The 18,210-nt window shown below is 35.4% G+C and overlaps 1 protein-coding gene and 1 pseudogene across 4 annotated transcripts in view; one reads left to right on the top strand and one right to left on the bottom strand.

The window, feature by feature from the left end:
* The window catches only part of PPIG (peptidylprolyl isomerase G), a 75,307-nt gene that overhangs the window by 44,659 nt on the left and 12,438 nt on the right, over positions 1-18,210 (bottom strand). For 2 of the 4 annotated variants that reach the window (XM_072612247.1, XM_072612248.1), the window contains exon 2: positions 2,450-2,522. The exons of 1 other annotated variant lie outside the window; for it this stretch is intronic. The gene's annotated coding sequence lies outside the window, so the exon portion shown is untranslated. Of the gene's footprint in view, positions 1-2,449; positions 2,539-18,210 lie in introns of all 4 variants that reach the window. One more of the 4 variants, XM_072612249.1, reaches the window with a different exon arrangement.
* On the top strand, positions 11,862-12,441 carry LOC140505839 (kinetochore protein Spc24 pseudogene; annotated as a pseudogene).

Here is an 18,210-nt window from a genome sequence, read left to right as displayed (position 1 = left end):
CTTTCCCTCCCAAATCCTTCCCTCTGGTAAACTTTATTACTGTTGATGGCATCAGTCGTTTTCATCATCACTCAGGCTCCATATATCCTTCACTCCACAGTGTCTCTCAACCTTGTCAATTCAATCCACTGTCAAGGCTTGTCAATTTTACCTTCATAATATCTCTCATATATGCTCCTTTCTCTCCTCTGCCACTGCCACGATTCTGATGCAGGCTCACATCACCTCAAGCGTGGACTACCCAGTTGGGCTATCTGTCACAACTCTCTCCCACTCCAGTCCATCCTCCAACTTAACTGTTAAAGTGATCTTCCTAAAGCACAGATTTGACCATTTCACACTCCTCCTCAATAAATTTCAATGGCTTCCTGTCATCTTCAGGATCAAATATAAAGTCTCTTTTAAAAATTGTGTTTGGTATTTATTTTCCCCTAACTCTATGCAAAAACAATTTAACATGTGTTTTTAAAACTTTGAGTTCTAAATTCTCTCCCTACCTCCCCCCGCATTGGGAAGGCATGAAATTTGATATAGACTATACATGTATAGTTATGCAAAACATTATTTCCATGAGTCATGTTGTGAAAGAAAACACAGACAAAAAAACCCTCAGAAAAATAAAGTTAAAAAGTATGCTTTCATCTGTATTCAGACACCATCAGTTCATTCTCTAGTGATGGATAGCATTTTTCATCATAAGTCCTTCAGAGGTGTCTTGGATTGTTGTATTACTGGGAACAGCTAAGTCGTTCACAGCTGATCACCTTGCAATATTTCATGTTACTTTGTACACAGTACATATCACTTTGCATCAGCTTCTGTAAGTCCAGGTTTTTCTGGAGCATCCTGCCCATCATTTCTTATAGCACATAATAATATTCCATCACAATCACATACCACAATTTGTTCAGTCATTTCCCAATACATGGGCATCCCCTCAAATTTCCAATTCTTTGCATCAGAGAAAAGCTGCTACAAATTTTGGTACATATAGCTCCTTTTCCTTTTTGTTTTTTACCTCTTTTTGGATATGTGACCATTTCTAGCTGAATGTAATGCCTATAGAAGAATAATCAGAACAAGAACAGCAGATCAGAAGAAAACATTCAGTTCTGCTCCTCTAAACTGGCAATTTTCCAGGTGTCTAATAGTGTCTGAGTCCAGCAGTAATCTACTCCAAACCCAGGCCAGGAATTGCAGAGTTAAGCTTAGCGGGGTAGTGATCAGACCATTTAGGAACACTGCAGATCTCCAGCCTAGGCTGTCCCTGAAATGGAGAAACCACACAACCCTCAACACCCCAAGAATACAGCAACAGGACCACCAAGGTCCTTCCCTACAGAAGAAGGTCTGGCCATAATATCAAGTTCAAAGTCAGAAAGCAGTAGGCTAGAAAAATGAACAAACAAAACTCCAAAAGAAAAACACAGTGTAGGCAAAAATTAAACTAGAACTCCTGTGAAAAACCAAGCAAGAGTTTAAAAATAGTCTTCAAAGTTTTGTTTTGTTTTTTATAAATGAGAGTGCTAGAGGAAACAACTGGAAAAGAAATGAAAGCTAAGGAAGAAAGAACCAGAAAGGGAATTAAATCTTGCCCAAGCATCAAACTCACTGGAAATTAGAATGGACCAAAAAGAAGTTAATGATTCCATGAGACAACAAGAAATATTAAGAGTCAAAAGACTGAAAAAAAAAAAAAAAGGAAAATGTACCTCATAAAAAGAACTGACAGATCAAGAAGGAAAAAAAAACCAGTGATCACTGGATTCCTTAAACACCATTACCAAAAGAAAAAGAAAAAAAAAGGCCTAGACATTCTATTTCAAAAAATCTTCATAGAAAACTGTCCAAATCACTTAGAAGCAAAGGGCAAAGCTGATATAGAAAAAGATGTACCAGTCACCTCCTGAAAGAAATCCAAAAATTAAAATTTCCAGAAACCAAATTTAGCCAACATCTAGGGTACTTATGTTCTCCTTGATGACTGACTGTTTTTGGCTACAAACAGGTTAGAGTTAATTAAGTTCAGCAAAAGGTTTGGAATGAAGATAGAATCTTCCACATGCATTTCCATCAAAGTTTTCATAAAATGCATTTATGTTTTGTGGAGTGCTATACTACCAAGTTGGATGTGTATTGTTCTGTGGCTTCTAAGTAGGAGCATGGTAAGCAGATGGTGGAAGTAATTCAGGGCTAATTTTTGGCAAGAGATTCAGGAGCAGGGAACAACAGTGTGAAGAGTTGAAATGGCTAACTACTGGGTTGAAATTAGCAAGTGAAGTAAGAACATGAGTAAAATGCCCTGAGAATATACTGAGGAAAGGAGGCAATAGATATCTCAGCGCTATGCCATTTGGTGCATATGTTTAATTATTGACATTAATTCATTGTTTACAAGGAAATACATGATTAGCATTCAGAACTGTGAATGTGAAAGGGATTAACTCACCTTATAAAATAGAAGATCCTAGCAGAACGCATCAGAAACTAGAATCCGATAATGTTGTTTACCAGAAACACATCTGAAACAGAAAGATGCTATTAGAGTTTAAATAAAGAGCTAAAGAAAAATCTATTATGCTTTAGCTGAAATAAACAAGACAGGATTAACAATCATGCTCTCAGACAAAGCAAGAGCCAAATAGAACTAAGAAATAAATAGGGAAGTTACATTTTGCTGAAAGGTACTTTAGACAATGAATTAACGTCAATATTAAACTTATGTACCAATTGGCATATCATCTAAATTCTCAAAGAAAATGTTAAGTAAGTTACAAAGAGAAATAGTAAAACTAAGTAAGGGACCTTAATTTAAACAACAAAGTAAACAAGAAAGAAGTGAAGGACCTGAAGAGAATTTTAGAAAAATTAGAGGTCTCCAGGCCTCTGGAGAATAATGAATGGGAATACTACAGAAAGGTACCTTCACAGAAACTGACCACATACTAGAGCATTAAAATTTCACAAATGCAAATAGCAGAAATATCAAATACATCTTCTACAGACCATAATGTAATAAAAATTATATTCAATAAAAGGGAATTTAGCCAAATATTAAAATTTAACCTGAAATTAAGTAACTTAAATCTTAAATAAAGAACAAATCATAGAAAAATTTGATAATTCATTTACGATAATGACAACAATGAGACAGTATACAACATAATTTTTAGGATGCAAAGCAGTACTTAGGGAAAAAAATGATATTTCTAAATACTTTCATCAATAAGGAGAGATCAACATATATGGGGCACACAAGTAAAAAAACAAAAAAATTAACCCCCTCTAATTAATTATCAAAATGAAAATCCTGAAAAATCAAATAAGAGAGTATCAAAATTGAATCAAAAACTTCTAGTAAATTAATAAACCTAGGAGATTTGGGAGGGGGGGGTGAGGGGGGGAGGATTAAACAGATAAGCCATTGGCTAACTTGATCTTTAAAAAGAAAACCAAGTTACCACTATTAGAAATGACTAACAAAATCCAGCAAGGATAGAAAGAATTTAAAATAGCTACAGAGAATACAGAATACTTCAGAGTCTACCTGTGAAGACACATATGTACTACAGGAACACAATTACAAAATGTTTTTTACACAAATAAAGAGATCTAAATAATTTAAAAAATATTAGTTGTTCCTGGACAGGCTGAGCCAATACAATAAAAATAACAATACTATCTGAATTAATTTTCTTATTAAGTGCCATTAAAATATCAAAGGATCATTTTATATATCTAGCAAAAAAATCATATGGAGACATGTAAGTTCAAAAATATCAAGGGAATTAATGTAAAGGGGCTTAGCATTTAACAGATCTCAAAGTATACTAACAAAACTGATCAATATAATCTGGTCTACTGGGTAAGAAATAGAAGCTCATCAATGGGACAGAGTAGGTACAAAATATAGTGAAACAAAGGAGCACAGCACCTACTACTTGATAAATGAGAAGATCCCATGGTTTAGGGGCAAGAATTCACTCTTCAGCAAAAACCATTGGAAAATTGGAAAGCAATCTGGCAGAAAACTAGGTATGAACCTAGGTATGTATCTCCCACTATATACCAAGACAAGGTCCAAATGGGTATATGATTTAGACATAAACGGTAAGAGAAAGCTGAAAAGAATAAGCATTTACACTCAGAGAAAGAAATATGGAAGTCACTCACAAAATGTAGCAGATCATGTTTATGTATGTGTATGTGTTTGTGTATCATGTTCTGATTTGTTATACGATTTCTTTCATTTATTTTAATCTGACTACATAGCATGACTATAGTGAAAATATACTCAATAGGAAAGTATATGTAGAATCTATACAGAATTGTATGCAGTCGTGGGGAGGGAGGGGGGTAGTGGGGGTAGGTGGTGGGGGATAAAATCTCAATTATGGCAGTGATTGTTAAACATTAAAAAATAAAAAAAATAAAAAAAAAAAGAATAAGCATTTACCAAGAAGTGATATATGTACTTATTAAAATATAAATCCATCTGGTACTTACAACAACCCTAGCAGATAGGTGCTATTATCATTCTCATTTTAAAGTTGAGGAAAAGGAAACAAAGGATTAAGTAATTTACCTAAGGTTATGTAGCTAATAAGTATCTGAGGCTGATTTTGAACTCAAGCCTTTAAATTTAATATTTTATATTCCTCCCAATTGCACATAAAACCAATGAACATTTTTAAAAATTTTGAGTTGCGAATTCCTTCCCTCCCATTCCCCTGTCAATGAGAAAGCAAGCAATTTGGTATAGATTATACATGTGCAGTCATGCAAAACATTAGAAATAACCTTTAGACCAGAGGTTCCTAAACTTATTCAGCCTACTGTTGTCTTCAAAAAAAAAAATAATAAATCTCTTAGCCCTCTGGAAATCTATTTTCTTTAAGCCTTTTAACTTTTTAAAAAATTTGCATCATTTCAAAAAAATATAAAATATCTTATTTTAAAATGACACATTAAATTTAACAATGTATTGTAAATTTGTAGGGTTTTTTCTCCATTGAAATTTTGATGATGCAATATTGTGTCATCTAATAATATATCATATCATAAACAAGTCTTTATACACACATTCCTCCCAATGTATGCTGCACTTCCCAACTATGTGTGACAGGCTTACCTGTCAACACTTCCTTGTTAAGAACTGTTGATGAGTTTGACCACTGATCAGTTATAACTTGCATTTTGTGTGTTTATTTGGAAAATAATGTAGTCACTATGACTTTTAACTGTCATACAACAGATGAAACACATGAAAATTTTATTTTCTCTTCTGTCCTTATGCTTCCATCATACTCTTATTTGTATTCAATGCCCCCAACTATACATGGAGATTCCTATCTACCACCTCCTTGGATCATTCAGCACCCCCCAGGGGCCCATAATGCCCACTTTGGGAACCTCTGCTTTAGACTAAAGGGCAGTTAAAGGAGAGGAAAAGGAATGAACATTTATATACCATCTACTATGAGTCAGGTACTTACTAAGCATTTTATAAATATTTTCTTATTTGATCCCCACAACAACCGAGAGGCAGGTGCTAGTATTAGCCCTATTTTACAATGGGAGAAATTTAAAGTGGAGATTAAGCCAAACAGATATTACATGACTTTCCCAAGATGACACAGCTTGCACATATCCGAGGCTGGATCTGAACTCAGGTCATCTTGACTTTGGGCCCAGAACTCTATGCTCTCTATACTAGTAGCTGCCAACTAGACCAACACTTCATATCACATAATAAGATAAACTCCAAATGGATATATAACTTTGTTATAAAAAAAATCATATTACAAATAAATTAAAGGCACAAGGGAGGAATTACCTTTTAGATCTAGAGTTCAGGGAAAAGAGTTTATGACTAACAAATAAGTGATAGAGGATCATGTAAGACAAAAACAGACAATTTTGATTAGTTCAAATTAAAGTTTTTTCACCAAAAAAAAAATCTAATATAGTAAAAATTAGAACGGAAAAAAGTGACTGGGAAAAAAATCCTTACTAGTGTCTCTGATCAAGGTTTCATTACTAAGACATGTAAGAAACAGATTCAAATTTCTAAGATCAAGAACTATTCCTATATGAATAGATAAATTTTCAAAGGACAGTTACAGGAAGTTTTCAAAGAAAAAAATCCAAGTTATCAATAATCATGTGAAAATATGCTCTGGTTTTATATGACTGCACGTTATATATTATTATATATATGATATAATATATATTATTATACATAATCTATATCAAACTGCTCGCTTTGTTAATGAGAGGAAAGAAAATAATTTGGAGCTCAAAATGTTAAAAAAAACCATGTAAAAATTGTTTTTACATGTAATTGGGGAAAAAAATTTTTTTTAAAGAAAAAGCATTCTGAATCACTAATAATAAGAGAAATGCACATGAAAGTAACTTTGAAGTTCTGTCTCACAACAATCAAACTGACAAAGATGAGAAAAAGGAAAATTACAAACGTTGGAGCAGTTGTCAAAAACCAGTGGACTGTTAATAGAGCTGTGAATTGGTCCAGCCATTCTGAAAAGCAATTTGTGACTATGCCCAGAGATACTAAAACATGCATACATACCCCTTGACCCAGTTATAATCTCAAAGCAATCCAAGAAAAGAGGAAAAGGATCTACAGATACAAAATTATTTATAGCAGCTCTTATTGTAGTAACCAAAACCAAAAACTGGAAAATAAGAGGGAGTCCTCCCAGTGCAGAATAACTAAAGGTTCTGTAGCAATGAATGTAAAAGAATATTTTTGTGCCATAGGAAATGATGAAATTGAAAATTTCTCAAGAAACTACAAAGATTTTATAAACTGATGAAGAGTGAAGTGAGCAGAACTAGGTAAAAAAATTATACTGTGATAACACACCATTATAAAAAAAAAAAGACAACTTTGAAAAACTTAGTGTTCAAAAGGATGAAGCTAAAACTTTGACATTCTAGTCCAGACAGAGAAGTGATAAAATCAACAGCAGGAGACAACCATTTTTGGACATGGCTAACTAACATGGAAATGTGCTTTACCAGACTATATCAATACATATTGAGGGATTTGTTGTTGATTCTTTAACTTGTCAATGGGGAAAAGGAGTGGGAAGGACAGATTAATTTTTTAAATGCTTAAAATTATTTTTTAAAATTAGCCAGGATACACACATACCTGTTTCTATCAAAACAATAATCATTTTAACAAGTTAAATTAGTCCTTGTTTATGTCAGTGTCTTTAGTTGTAATTTTCTAACACATTTACAAAATAAAAAAAAAATTATAGTTTTAAAATGTAAATAGCATCACCTAAAATAAAATCTTTCTGTGAAGTAGACAATGTATACATACATGTGTAGACATGTACATACATGCATATCAAGCATGCACATATTTTTTAAGAAACAGTTTTATTTTTTCCAGTTACATGTGAAGACACTTTTAAATATTCATTTAAAAAATTTTGATGGGGTGTGAAATGGTACCTCATAATTGTTTAAATTCATGCACATTCTTTTAAAAAAAAACTATCATTTATTTTTCACATTTTGTGTCCCAAATTCTCTCCCTTCTTCTGATCCCCCACTTAATGTTTTTTACTTTCAATATTATTTTATTTTTTCACACCTACATGTAAAATTTTCTCCCATTCTTTTTTTAAAATTTTGAGTTCCAAATTCTCTCCCTCCCCCACAGACAGTATGCAAGCTGATACAGATTATACATCATGCACATACTTTTAATAGTTAAAAAACGCTTAATTTTATGTTTCTGACTAGTGATTTAAATAAAATACCTTAATTTAACAAAAGCTGAAGACAGCCTGAAAGTGCTATAAAAACACCATGTACATATGGCTGTTTAAGACTACTGTCTGATGATAACAGACACTGAAATTATTTAAGATATTAGAAACACAGCTGTGAATTTCAGCAGTATTCAAGGTTTTAGGTTTTACTTGATGTCACAAACATGATAATGGGATTCCCCCATACTGCTTTTCTAGGAACAGGGATAAGGACTGGACCTGTTATTGCACTGGCATAAGGAATTTAACTGGTGAGGAAAAACCCGTCTATCAGGGCAGACTGATACCTTAGTTTAGAGTAGGGGTTCTTAACCTGGAATCCATGAAGCTTTTAAAAAAGGTTCTTAACCTTAACCTATAAATCTTAAAAAAATATAATTTTGATAATTATATTTCAAAACAATTGGTTTCCTTTACTATCCTATGTATTTCATTTCATGTCTTTAAAAACATCATTCTGAAAAAGGGTTTATGACACCAAAAAGAATCCCTGGCTGAGAGGACTGCCTAGAGCATTGAAAGATTAAGTGACTTGCTTCCCTAGGTCAGTCAGTATGTGTCAGAAGGACATGAATGAAGTTTTCTTAGCTCCCAGGAAGGCCCCCTATGCACTATATCACTATAATGCTACTTCTCATTCCTTTTTAAACTAATACAAAAGCTAAAAACTGGACAAAGATACTTGAACATTTAACACACTTGCAAATTTTTTAAAGACTTAAGAGGAAAACTGTGGTTAGTAATGCTGAAAGGAAATAAAAGTAATACGACAAATTCAGTTTTATGCATTTTTCATGAAATGACTTATGTAAGTTCAACAGAAATGATTTATTTTAAAATAAATTTTAAATTGTGCTAAGGCTAACAAGTTTCTGTGACACATTTACATCTGATAAAACAGTTTTGTATATAAAAATATTTCCATATTTATACAAAAAGATATAGACTGCTAACTGTAGGGGTTGAAGCTTAAGGGTTCAAAAAAAATAAAAAGGTAGTCAATGGCAATAAATTTAAGTAAAAATAAGCTCAAAACAACCCTGACATTTTGCTTCACACCCAGCAATTTGGCAAAGATGACAAAAGAAGGGAATATAGTTCAATGATGGAATAGAAAGATAGATACTACACTAATGCATTCTTGGAGAAAGTACAGAAAGACAGGTATTACACTAAGGCATTATCAGTGCACTTGTGAATTAATACATTTGTTTGGGAAAGCAATTTGGAATTGTGCAAACAAAGTGATAAAAATGCCCATACACTTGGCCCAGAGATTCTACTGCTAGGAGTTCAATGATAACATATACATAAAAACACTTATAGTAGCACTTGGCTGCAAAGAACCAGAAACAAGTGATATACTGAATGATTAAGGAATGCCTAAAAAAAATTGTCATAGAATATACGGTACCGTAAGAAATGACAAAGATGATGACTATGGAAAAGCATAGAAACATTTATGTGAACTGATGTAAAGTGTAAAAAGCAGAGTTAGGAAAACAATATATACAAATGACTACATAAATTTAAATGTTAAGAACCACTAGCATTAAACAATCAAAAATAAATGTGGTCAGATTATAAAGAATAAGCACAGCCCCAAACAGGGAAGATTTCTTCTTGTTCCCTTTTCAGAGACAAGCAGGGGTTGTGGACATTAAATATAACATTAGACTATTTTTGACATTGATTTGTTTTGTTAATTTTTTTTCCATTCCTCCCTTTTCTTTTTAAAAATGACTGTAATGAGATGACTCTTCTCTGGGAAGGAGCAAGGAAAACCTAGGTGATATGAAAGAAAGAAACCTATTTTTAAAACAATCAAATTGCAATGTTTTGATTTTTAAAAAACTACAAATTCTAACTGGAAGTTCATGAATTGGACTCCATTTGTACAAAAAGAAAAATGCTTACGTTATGGCAAGACTATTTAAGCTGAAACAGCAGTCCTCTTGGGAGCTGATGCTATTTAAACAAATATGTAGAATTTCACATTGAGAAGAGAACCTTTCAAAAATCTATCTAGTTAAATCTCCCCTATAACCAAAGATAAAAATCAAATGTAAAACATATTAAAACATCTTTTTGGGGGGAAGAATAGGTATGGGTTCTGGAATTTTAATTTTTTTTTGCTAAATGGTAAATACTAATTTAGAATATTCCCTCTACCAGTGCAAATCAATAACAGGTCTGTAATATTTAAAAGACTCATTATTGGTCTTTCCATTGAATTCATGCAACCCTTTCATGAATAATTATTGGACAACCTAAATCTCATTAAGTCATTAAGTGACTTGCCCATGGTAACATAGCTATACTTCAAGACCAGGCCTTGATCTACTCTGTCATTCTGACTCTAAAACATTTAAAATAACTAATCATTTGTAAAGATCTCCCAGTTCTTAGCCATTTGCTATTACCTGTAATCTCAATCAACCAATATGAATTTAAGTGTAACTTTAAACACAGAAAAAAAAAATTTTGTGGGTGGTGGTGGGAAGTGGGGGGTAGGGGGAAAATGAGTTCTGGAACTGTGATTTCATTGTGGAATGGTAAATTCCAATATGGAAAATTCCCTCTACAATTCTGCAAATCAATAACAAGTCTATAACAGTGTTAAGAATTAACATTAAGGTATATACAAAATAAAGAGCAATTTTGAGGAGGAAAGCAATAGGAGCTAAGGGAAATCTGGAAAGCCTTCATATGGAAGGGAGAACGAGTTGAGCCTTAAAGAAAACGAGATTCTAAGAAGCAAAATTGAAGAGGGTAAATTCCAGGCATTAAAGATATCAGATCAAAGGCAAAGAGAGATGGGACAAGGATTAGTGTTTCTGAGGAATAGCAAGTAGGCCAATATGACTGGACCACAGAGTACACATAGGGAAATAACATGTAAGAAGACTGGAAAGGAGGGCAGAGCCCAGATGGCAAAGTAAAGGCAGGGTCGTGCCTGGGCTCTCCCAAATTGCCCTCCAAAAAATTAAAAATAACACCTCAAAATGAAATATGGAGTGACAGGATCAACAAAAAGACAGGGTGAAAATTTTCTAGTCCAAGACAACTTAGAGGATCTATAGGATCTCTGTGGGGTGGCAGTGGAGCACAGTCCAGCACTGGCCACACTCCAGTAGCTGACCTTTGGGTCAACTATCAGCTAGTAGCTTCCTGAGCTCTCAGAGCACAGAAAGTAATGGAGCTGGCCCACTGGTCAGAAGATTACAGGGGACCCTATGCTGGCCCTGGGTGCAGGATACTGCTGCATTACCCATGCATGGTTCCACATCACATTACTAGGGCGAGTAGGAGGTGGAAGAGCACTAGCACACTTGAGTGTGCAACTGAAGGAGTACAGGTCAGGAAAGCTGTGACCATACTGTCCTTAGATCAAACTACCTTGGAAAAACTGAAAACTTATAGACCACCCAGAACTAGCTTTCCTGAAAACAGCAGCATGGAAAAATCTTAAGTTTGGGACAGCACCCCCTCTACCCCAGGAGCAGACACCCCAACTTTAACATTGTATCAGCAAGGACCCCAGCATACATAGGAGGGGCTGCTGTACAGGTTCTTAGATTTGCTTTTCTAAAAAGAAAGCAACTTCTGAGGGGTCAACAATCTACTTTAATCAAGCACATATACTTAGTTAGTTACCACTTATAACACTTAGTTCAGGGGGAAAAGTCAGCACCCTGAACTTCAGAGAAAATACAAAGAAATAATCAACGGGGCTTCCAACTGTCTGATCATAAGCAATATATACATCACAGATCAACAGACAGATTCAACTGTCTGACCATACACACAGTTACCAAAGAGAGAAGCGGGGGGGGGGGGGGGGAGCGGCTCCATAGTGGCTTCCCAGAATCTCATCTGGCACACAAACCTTTTTTTCAAAAACTAAACTTCAAGGTACAACCTCATCTCAGAGAATATATACACTTTTCAGAGTCAGAGGGCATCATAACCCCTGAGAACCAGTGCCTCATTAGAAATTAACAAAAAGATGACCATTTGAGTTTGGGTGGGCTTGGGGTTGGAGCCATGGCAGTACTTCGGGGCATGGAGGAGGTGAGTCAGGGACTGCTCGGCCTGCTCAACTCCAACTGAGCCAGAGCGAGGGTATGGTGGCTCCTGAGGCGGCAGGAGAGGCTGCTGGACATGAAGAAGAGCACTCACCGGCTCCTCTCAGAGATTCATGCTATGGAGGAAGATGTGGTCCAGAAATTAATTGATGAGAAAGAAATAGCACAACGTGTTGAAATCAAGTTACAGAAATTTGAATCTGAGCTTCAGAAGACCAGCTAGAACGATGCAAGTCTAAAGACTGATCTCTATCTGTTGATGAAAGAGCTGAAAGAACTCAAAAAAAATGGAGCAAGACCTCACAAGGACAGAAGGAGAAGTGGATGAAGATTCAACAGTTGCAATCCCTTCAGCTGTATATGTGTCTCAACTTTATCTAGTCAGTAAAATTGAGTGGGATTGTGAATGTGGACCAATTGTGATTAAAGACATTCATCATGGTCCCAATGTTGCCCAGCCTATTCATTTTGACAATACCCAGCACTCTAGGAAGTTTATCAGTGACGATCTCTGGAACATGGTGGACATCAAATGGTGACCAATCCACTGACCTCACTGGTGTGTGTTTGAGGGGCAAGAGGTGTGGACTAGAGGGGTGCTCCATTAGGGCGTGTAATCTTAGGGAAGTTCATCTATGTGGATGCTATACCTTTTGGTGCATATGTATTTAATATTGATATTACTTCACTGTCTTTGGTACCTGTCAGCAAAATGTAATTTCCCTGCTTATCTCTTGTAATTAAATCTATTTTTGCTTTTTCTTTGTCTGAGAAAAAAAAAGAAATTAACAAAACGTATGGGCCTTCCAACAAAAAACAAAAAACTCCCCTAATCAAGCTTCCTTTAGTGGGCAGGCCCATTAATGGGTGGGGAAGATCTTTAACTCTTATTAGCATTACATGAAATTAAAAGTGAAGAAATAAGCTGGGAAAATGAATACAGAATAAAAGAATTTGATCATAGATCACACTATGGTGAGAGGGAAGATGAAAACACAAAGTCAGAGGAAGATAGCAATGCAAAAACGCCTCAAAGAAAAATATGAATTGGACTCAGGCCCAAAAAGAACTGGAAGAACTCACAAAGAATTTTAAAAATAGAATAAGACAGGTAGAGGGAAAATTAGGAAAAGAAATGAGAGTGATAGATATAAGAATATCATGAAAAAGACTCAACAACTTGATAAAGGAGGCACAAAAAAATACTGAAGAAAATAACATCTTAAAAAACAGAACAGGCCAAAAAATTCACTGAAGAAAAGAACTCCTTAAAAAGCAGAAATGGCCAAATGTATAAGGAGGTTAAAAACTTCACTGAAGAAAATTATTCCTTAAAATTTCGAATCAAGATACTGGAAGGTAATGACTCTATGATACAACAAGAAATGATAAAATAAAATCAAAAGAATTTAAAAAATATAAAATGTGAAATATCTCACCGGAAAAACAACAGACCTGGAAAGGAGATTGAGGAAATAATTTAAGAACTGTTGTACTACAAAGGGACACATAATATAGGTATAAAGACTGATACTATAAAAAAATTAAGGGAGTAAGGAATAGTGCATTTGTCAGATTTGTGGAGAATGGAAAACTTTTGGGCCAAACAAAAGACACAGAACATTATGAAGTACAAAATGGATAATTTTGATTACATTAATTTGAAAAGGTTTTACACAAACAAACTCAAGCAACCAAGATTAGGAAGGAAGGAAGCAGAAAACTGGGAAAGAATTTGTGTGACTAGGGTCAGTGACAAAGGCCTCATTTCTAAAATATATAGAGAACTGAGTCAAACTTTCAAGAATACAATTCATTCCCTGATTGATAAATGGCCAAAGGATATAAACAGTAAGTTTTCGAGGAAGAAATTAAAGCTATCTATGGTCACATGAAAAAATGCTCTAAATCACTATTGACTAGAGAGATGCAAATCAAACCAACTCTGAGGTACAACATCAAACCTATCAAATTGGCTAACATGACAAAACAGGAAGACAATAAATGTTGGAGAGATGTGGGAGAGCTGGAACACTAATTCATTGTTGGTGGAGCTGTGAACTGATCCAACCATTCTGGACAGCAATTTGGAACTATGCCCAAAGGGCTACAAAAATGTGCATACCCTTGGACCCAGCAATGTTGCTTCTAGGACTGTACCCCAAAGAGATCATAAAAATGGCAAAGGGTCCCACATGTACAAAAATATTTATAGCAGCTCTCTTTGTGGTGGCCAAAAACTGGAAATCAAGGGGATGCCCATCAATTGGGGAATGGCTGAACAAGTTGTGGTATATGAATGTAATGGAATACTATTGTGCTATAAGAAATGATGAACAGGAAGACTTCAGAGAGGCCTGGAAGGACTTATATGAACTGATGCTGAGTGAAAGGAGCAGAACCAGGAGAACTTTGCACACAGCAACAACCACAATGTGTGAGGAATTTTTCTGGTAGACTTAGTCCTTCATAGCAATGTAAGGACCTAAAAAATTCCCAATGGACTTTTGAGGCAAAACTACCACATCCAGAGAAAGAATTAAGGAACTGGATCACAGAATGAAGCAGACCATTTTCTTTTGTATTACTGTTTTGTTTTATGGTTTCTCCCATTCATTTTAATTTTTCTATGCAACATGACTAAGGTGAAAATGTATTTAATAGGAACGTATGTGTAGAACCTATATAAGATTGTACATCATCTTGTGAAGGGAGTACGGAGGGAGGGGGGAAGGAGGAGAAAAAAAATCTAAGATATATGGAAGTGATTGCAGAACAGTAAAAACAAATAAAATAATTTAAAAGAAAGAATTATTGGAGTACCTGAAAGCTATGATCAAGAAAAAAGTCGGGGGGGGGGGGGGGGGGCGGCATAGCCAAGATAGCAGAAGGACAGACCTGCTCTAGCTGTACCCCCAAAGCTCATAAAATACCTGTAAAAAAATGACTGAACAAATCTAGCGCAGCAGAAGCCACAAAATAACAGAGTCAAAGAGATTTGAGGACCAAGACAGCCTGGAAGGAAAAGCCAGAAAAGGTCTATCACACTGGGCTTGGAGTGGAGTGCAACCCAGCCTTGGCCACACAGCACAGCGGAGACAGGACTGCAGCAGGCTTCAGGGCGTGGAATCCCAGACAGCAGCTGCAGTTCCCAAATTTCTCAACCCACAAATGCCAAAGACAGCTTCAAAGGTCAGTGAGAAAACTCTTTCACCTGGGTGAAAAGGGAGCATGGTCCTGCCCTAGCCCTGGCCCCTGGGTGGAAGACATCACTGCAGCAGCTTTCCCTTTTGGAGTCCTAGGCCTAATCTCAACCCTGAGTGGCAGCCGTGGGGTGAGGAGGAGCACTGGCCTGGTGGAGCTGGAAGAATTTGTGGAGAGGGAATTCTACTCGCAGATCCTGGGCAGAAAAGCTCATGGATTCTCCCAGACCAGAGCGCAGGACAGGACAGGAGTAACTCCTCTCCCCTGACTGTTCCACCCTGGAGGAACTGAGAACTTAACAGGTCCTTAAGAGTATACCCTCCATTTGATAAATGACTCAAAAGTCAAGTAACTGGCTGAGAAAATGCCCAAAAAAGGGGGAAAAAAAATAAGACTATAGAAGGTTACTTTCTTGGTGAATAGGTAGGTATTCTCTCCGACCCTTTCAGAGGAGGAAGAACAATGTTTACCATCATGGGAAGACATCAAAGTCAAGGCTTCTTCATCCAAAACCTCCAAAATAAATTTGCAATGGTCTCAGGGCGTAGAAGAGCTCAAAAAAGATTTTGAAAATCAAGTAAGAAAGGTGGAGGAAAAATTGGGAAGAGAAATGAGAGCAATGCAAGAAAATCATGAAAAGTGAGTTAACAACTTTCTAAAGGAGACCCAAAAAAATGCTAAAGAAAATAACACCTTTAAAAACAGACTAACCTAAATGGCAAAAGAGGCCCAAAAAGTCAATGAGGAGAAAAATGCTTTAAAAAGTAGAATTAGCCAAATGAAAAAGAAGGTTCAAAAGCTTATTGAAGAAAATAGTTCTTTAAAAATTAGAATGGAGCAGATGGAAGCTAATGACTTTATGAGAAACCAAGAAATTACAAAACAAAACCAAAAGAATGAAAAAATAGAAGTCAACATGAAATATCTCATTGGAAAAACAACTGACCTGGAAAATAGATCCAGGAGTGACAATTTAAAAATTATGGGACTACCTGAAAGCCAAGATGAAAAAAAGAGCCTAGACATCATTTTTCATTAAATTATCAAGGAAAACTACCCTGATATTCTAGAACCAGAGAACAAAATAAACACTGAAAGAATTCACCAATCACCTCCTGAAAGAGATCTGAAAAGAAAAACTCCTAGGAATATTATAGCCAGATTCCAGAGCTCCCAGGTCAAGGAGAAAAGCAGCCAGAAAAAAAGAATTTGAGTATTGTGGAAATACAATCAGGATAACACAAGATCTAGCAGCTTCTACACTGAGCCATCGAAGGGCTTGGAATATGATTTTCCAGAAGTCAAAAGAACTAGGATTAAAACCAAGAATCACCTACCCAGCAAAACTGAGTATAATATTTCAGGGGAAAAAAATGGTCATTTAGTGAAATATATATACAATGAAATAGAGGACTTTCAAGCATTTTTGATAAAAAGACCAGAGCTGAATAGAAAATCTGACTTTCAAACACAAAAATCAAGAGAAGCATGTAAAGAAGAATCATAAGGGACTTACTAAAGTTGAACTGTTTACATTCCTACATGGAATCCGTATTGATTAGATAAATGCACATTAAAACAACTCTGAGGTACCACCTCACACCTCTCAGAAATTACTCTCCTCCTATGGGAGGGAATGAGAGAAAATAGGTATGCTGATGGACTACTGGTGGAGTTGTGTACTGGTCTCAACATTCTGGAGAACAATTTGGAACTATTTATACACAAAAGGCTATCAAATTGTACATACCCTGTGATCCAGCAATACCACTACTGGGTCTATACTCAAAAGATATCAAAGGAAAAGGAAAAAGATGTATATGCACAAAAATATTTATAATAGTTTTCTGGGTGGGTTGGCAAAGAACTGGAAATTGAAGGGATGCTCTTCAATTGGGTAAAGGTTTAACAAGTTAAAGCATATGATTGGTGATGAAGTACTATTGTGCTACAAGAAATAATGAGGGGCATCGTTTCAAAAAAAACCATGGCAAGACCTATATGAACTGATGCAAAGTGAAGTGAGAAGAACCAGGAGACCATTGTGCATAGTAACAGCAATGTTGTAAAGATGAACATTTGTGAAAGATTTGGCTACTCTCACCAATGCAATGATCCAAGACAATTCCAAAGAACTCATGATGAAAAAATGTTGTCTTCTGCCAGAGAGAGAACTGATGAATTCTAAATACAACTTGAAGTATAATTTTCTTATTTGCTTTTTTTTTGTAATACAGCAAATATGAGAGAATATTTATATAGAGAAATATATTTTGCATGATTTCACATGTATAACTGATATCATGTTGCTTGCTGCCTCAGTGGGTGTAGAAGGGGTAGGAAAGAGAGGGAGAATTCAAAAAGAAAAGAATATTAAAAAGAAATAAAGAATAAATTTTTTAAAAATAAAAATAAGTCTAGACATCCCATTTCAAGAAATGATCAATGAAAACTGCCTATCCTAGAACTAGAGAGTAAAATAGAAAGTGGAAAAAAAAAGATTCCAAAAGGAGTACTCCCAGGAATATTATAGTTAAATTGCAGAGCTCCTAAGTCAAGGAAAACAATATTCCAAGTAGCCAGAAAGAAATATATATAGCCCTATATAGCCACAATCAGGATAAGTCAGCAGCTTCTACGTTAAAAGATTGGAGGGTTTGGAATATGATATTCTGACCTATACAGCAAAACTGAATATACTCCTTCACAGGGAAAAATGAATATTTAATGAAATAGAGGACTTTCAAACATTCCTGATGAAAAGACCGGAGCTAAACAGAAAATCTGACTTTCAAATACAAGACTGAAGAAAAGCATAAAAATGCAAAGAGGAAAGAGATTCAATAAGGTTAAAAAGTTTACATTCCTACATGATACTTGTAACTCCTAAGAACTTTTATCATTTTTAGGGCAGTTAGACATAGACAGAGAGCATGGATCTGAGTTATATATGATGGGATGATAGCTAAAGAAAATAAAATCAAGGGGTGAGAGAGATCCACTGGAAAAAGGAGGAAGGGAAAAGTAGAATGGGGTAAATTCTAAAAGAGGTGTGAAAGAGTTTTTACAGTGGAGGGAAAGATGGGGTGGGAAAAGGGTGATGG

The sequence above is a fragment of the Notamacropus eugenii genome, chromosome 5 (genome assembly GCF_028372415.1).
Source record: "Notamacropus eugenii isolate mMacEug1 chromosome 5, mMacEug1.pri_v2, whole genome shotgun sequence".
Taxonomy (NCBI): Eukaryota; Metazoa; Chordata; class Mammalia; order Diprotodontia; family Macropodidae; genus Notamacropus; species Notamacropus eugenii.
The sequence above is the reverse complement of the archived record's forward strand: the minus strand, read 5'-3'. Positions and strand labels throughout refer to the sequence as shown.